Here is a 5,121-nt window from a genome sequence, read left to right on the forward strand (position 1 = left end):
TGGTTGAAGTCTCAAGTGGATAAAAATGGAATTTAGTATTTTTTGGAACGTGTTTGGAAGATATTTCGATAGCAACATTTCGACAACATTAAGCGCATCGAAGTGGTAGTTATTTGAGCGTGCAAAGGTGTTATGTTCAAAATCAGGAACTATTTCTTAGTTTTCTCCTGAAAGACACATGAAGGGAATTAATAGATGAAATGAACGCAAAAGTCTATGTGCCTAAAGCTGGAGAATGGAACGTTAGGAAACAGTTATTTTATACTGGTATAAATAAAGTTTCTAGTGTTAGAATTCGAGGTGTTCATTAGATTTCATCACAGAATATCACATATACTCAAAGTACCAGCGTTAGAGAAACGAGTTTTACTGAGAGATGTATGAATCCTAAAACGTCACCTTTATTTCAATGCAAGTTTTCAATTCATTTTATGATTTATGCTAGTTATTTTCGTCTTTACTTTAATCGCATTGTCATTTTATTTTCCGTTCTTACAACATTCTTGTTTTTCATTATTATCGAAGTCACACTTCTTACAACACACACTAGTTTTTCACCTTTGGTACCCAAATCTTCTTGGGTCCTGGTGTATTAGTAGTTTTGAGAGGTCTAGAGTTATTACCTTTAGACTTTCTTAATTTATTAAAACAAAAATGTCTCTAAGTGGCCAAATCTAATACAGTAAGAATATTTGTAAACATGAAGATTCAATTTCTTCCTACTAAGGACTTTACTATATGATCTACCAAATTTAAACCATAATCCAAATTTATTCAAGGAAGGTCTTTGGTTTGGTAGAATCAAATCTATGTTTTCTTTCAACTTAGTAAATTGACTTAGGGTTTCATGATGATATTTCACTTCCTTTTTCATCGAGACATAAGTCTCACATTTTCCATCTTGGTTTAAAATATTAGTAATTTCATACCTAAGTGGTTCATTAATATTTTATAAAAATTCAATAACTTAGAGTTTCATTAATATTAATATTTCAGATCTACGTTAAACTTTTCAATATTATCATCTTCCTCGAATAACTTAGCATTTAATTTAAACAATTCCTTGTATGATAACTTTGTTACCTCACAATAATCTTCCTCGTGAGAAGCATTTAGGAAACATGTTTAACTTTGTCATTTGAAGAATATTCTTCGAAGACTCTATCATATGTTGATTCTTAGATATTTAACCTTGATGTCGAGTCTATAAATATATTGTTTGTTGAGACTTCCTTATCCTTTCTTATTTTGAATATTCCATTGGATGAAACTTATTCTTCTTCTTCATGTTCTCTTCTTGATGAAGTTTCTCCATTGGACTTTGAATCTTTCAAGGATTGTTCAACCATTGAGATTGTTCTTTTGAAGGAGATTACTCGAGTTGAGTTTTCTTATTTAAAAGAGTTCTTTGATGAAGTTTCTAGAGATTCTTCTAGGTTTGAGTCCATGCCTTCATCCTTTAACATTTAAGTCAACTCATTCAATTTCTCTACAGTATCTTCCTTCTTGGATTTTTCTTGAAGATTGTAAATATCCGCATCTCTTGATTTAAGGATAAGATCAGGTTTCTGGTTCCAATTCTTAATTCATAGATATTTGTTAGTGACGAATGTTCTAATATTATTTTAGAATTCTTGAAAGGTTGAAACAAATTTATGAAATAATCTTTTGCATTTATCTTATTTTACCCGTGTGATGACTCTCTCTTGTTCGATACTTGGAGAAAATCCATAGATCATTTTAAGAGTGTCTCATATCATTGGCGGAATTATACTTTAGTACATAAAGAAATTGATTTTCATTTAGAGACATGAGTGAAAAAATTTAGTTTTAAAATCAATTTCAGACTTTCCCTTTTCCTCTACGGTCCAAAGAAAATATGGTTTATCTACTACTTCACCATTTATGCAATGAGAAGGGATAAATAAATCGTTGATTATTGTTTCCTATAAATCAAGATTAAAACTTTGAAAGAATATTTTAAATCTATCTTTCTATAATTCAAACCTATCACCATTAAATAGTGGAGGTGTGTTTAGGAAGTTCCCTTTTAAAAAAATAGTATTGGAAGTCATCTTCCTCCTGAGAAGATTAGTCTTTAAATAAGAGTGAGGCTTTATTGCCAACTGTTAGACATGTGCCTGTCATAACCTAAATTCTATCCTAAATTTTTTCATCAGCATCATCACAACATGATCATTCCATTTGATCGTGCATCCCGTTACTTACAAACATTCATTAGGGTTTAGGTAAAAAGTCAGAAATCTTGGCATTTTATTTGATCTTAATGACTTTGATTCATTCATATGTGTATTGGGGAATCAAGAGTCTTTCTTAATCTCAGTGCATCATCAATTATATTGCATCAGGTCTTAGAGGTCCAGATGAATGAATGGTCGAGAGTATTGATTTCATCTGTGTCTTTGTAAGATTTTGACTGTCAGTTATAATTGAGAATTTGAAAGTAAAGAGTCCAAGACTTTGACTTTTTCTCTATTCATGAGTCATTTGCACCATTTTCATGCATAAGTTTTTTTGGAATAAAAGTCAAAAACCAAGGTTGACTATATTGTCTTTTAAAAAGGGAATAAAAGGTAAAAGAGAATTAATTCAAGTGAAAGTTTTTTCTAAATTTAATTGTCATTTTTGTTACACTTGGTTTTTTACTTTAATTTTAATAATTTTTCTTTATCTTTTTAAAGATTTTCCTTCTCATTTAATTATTATTATAATATTTTTTAATAATCATTTATTTCTCATCATATCATTTTTGTTAATAATAATTACTTCTTTCTCATTTAAATAACTTTTTTTTAATAATGATAATTTGTATCCAAAATTGAAGAGTTTGGTCATCAATAAAAATTAACCATTCTATTCATTTCAGCATGTTTTTTTATCAGTAAAAATAAGTTGGTCCATGCACATAAGTAAGGTTTCTATCAGTGAATTAATCATCTCATGACATACACATTAGTAAAAAATCACATACATCTCAAGAATCACATTCAGCAGGACATTAGTAATTGTATCAGGATAGTAGTAATTGTATCAGTAAAAAATGCTTACTTCCAATATATCTTAATTACATCCAAAATTACTTTCAGTAAAAATAAAAAATAAAAAATAGTGAAGAAAATATCTGATGAAACTTGCTCCTCATGCTTGGAACGCCTCTTTCCATTCCACATTTGAATCCCACAATATCAGGAGAACTCTCACCACTTTAATGAATTTGATTCTTCTAAAATGATTCCACATAGCTCGGTAAGAATTCCCAATGATTTTTTCACGTATGAGAAGCAGAAATATCTAAATCATTCTCTCAACATGCATCATATATACACAACTTTCATTTTCTTCATTGGAAAGAAAAAAATTCCTACGGTTACTCTGCTAAACAATTCCCCAAAATACCATTCACCAAAGCTCGAAGTCCTAAAACATTCATAATTTCTCATTGAAACTCATAATCATTTGAGCTTAGACCTTTCCCTGCAAACGGACTATCCAAACAGAACAACATACATTCAGAAGGGAGTAGAAGAAAGAGTCTAAAGTGATAAAATAAAGGGAATCAAAAGCTACCTGAGGTGGATGTAGTCGTCAAAGTCTCGCTAGAAATGTAACTCCGATGAGATCTTTTTGATCACTGTTTTGTTTCGCTTTTGCTAAACTATTGTGATTGTTGTCTCCTTTGCGCATAACTATTGAATCTCTATTTGTTTAGCTACTTGGTCTTGAGTTGAGTTGAAATGTAGATTTGGCTTGATCTTGCTCTGACGTCTTTTTGCATGTATTGTTTTCTAACTTGTCTTCTGAGTTTAAGTATGATCTCATTTAGACTTGTTATCCATGTTTTTCACGAACTAGAATTTGTATAGTTGGTGTTGATGAACATAGTTAGTTGTTCATCAATGTTTGTAAATCATTGATGAGATTTTGTTTATGGTTTCAACTTATGGTTTATATCTTTTTTGGATAATAGGAGAGATTAAAGTAAGTTTAGGATTTGTTTTTCTTTCCTTTTCTTGCAAAGGTTTTTGTGTTTTCATGAGAGGTGAGAGAGAGAAGCTAATGAGAGAAGAGAGAGACGGTCGTGTTAAGTGAAGGGAATGTGTTTGGCTTATTATCAAGTTAACCGGGTTTTTATTTTAATTAAATGATCTTTCAATGTCATGATGGTAATTGAATGTGTTGTCATGGTTTGACCTTCCCAAGGTATTGCATGCATTTTCATTTGGCCAACCGCTTCCCGGAACACCCTTCTAAACCCCACATACAATTATCGCGTAATTTAATTAATATAACAACCTCAACGGTGTCACACACATCAAAAGTTAATCATGCTCCCTAATATGGGTTACAAAACTTATGATACAACACATGCCATCGCCTTCTCACCTTCTCTTAGGGTATCATTGTAGTAGAATCAATCGAACAATTTATAATTTCAATTCAAGATATTAAATCTCATGACTTCAAACTTCATAATGCAATAACAAATATTCTGATGTTCAAATCATCACCATGTAAACCTCATCGAAACACAATGACAAAAGAAATTACAATAAAACGATCCCAACCCAATGTTACATTGACCAAAGTAAGACTGTATTAAAAGAAACGACAACTATAGGAAGCCACTCCAAGAGCTACCTTTAACTTACTGCAGCAAAACTACTCTTGAGTATTTGCACAATGCCCGAGTATAGGCAACATTCAAATAGAAGACATGAGAATACATTTCAATAATCAACGATGAAAAACAAGTGGAAGTAAATTATTGCATAACATCAACATACATAATGCTCAGTCATTACTAACATACTAAGTATTCTCATCCAATAACACATCACCAACAATCAACATAATGCAACACTTATGCAATTTAGAATTTATTTCAATAATAAACGGTATAACATAAAGAATAGAGTACAACATCTATGCAATCATTCACAATAGCATATCATATTCTCACACCCAATTCATCATCAAGATCATACACGATAACATCTTGATTATCATTAACATCATAAGTAACCATATCTCAATTATCGTTAACATCATATGCAACAACGTCTCAATTATCATTAACATCGTACGTAACCACATCTCAAT

General features: G+C 30.9%; 1 long non-coding RNA gene across 1 annotated transcript; it reads right to left on the reverse strand.

Moving 5' to 3' along the window:
- Positions 1 to 3,046: 3,046 nt before the first annotated feature.
- LOC127081904 (uncharacterized) lies at positions 3,047 to 4,111 on the reverse strand. Its single transcript, XR_007788136.1, has 2 exons — positions 3,589 to 4,111; positions 3,047 to 3,506 (listed from the first exon to the last, which is right to left on the reverse strand). It is a non-coding gene; the product is annotated as an uncharacterized LOC127081904 (long non-coding RNA).
- Positions 4,112 to 5,121: the final 1,010 nt, after the last annotated feature.

The sequence above is a fragment of the Lathyrus oleraceus genome, chromosome 5, assembly GCF_024323335.1.
Source record: "Lathyrus oleraceus cultivar Zhongwan6 chromosome 5, CAAS_Psat_ZW6_1.0, whole genome shotgun sequence".
NCBI lineage: Eukaryota > Viridiplantae > Streptophyta > Magnoliopsida > Fabales > Fabaceae > Lathyrus > Lathyrus oleraceus.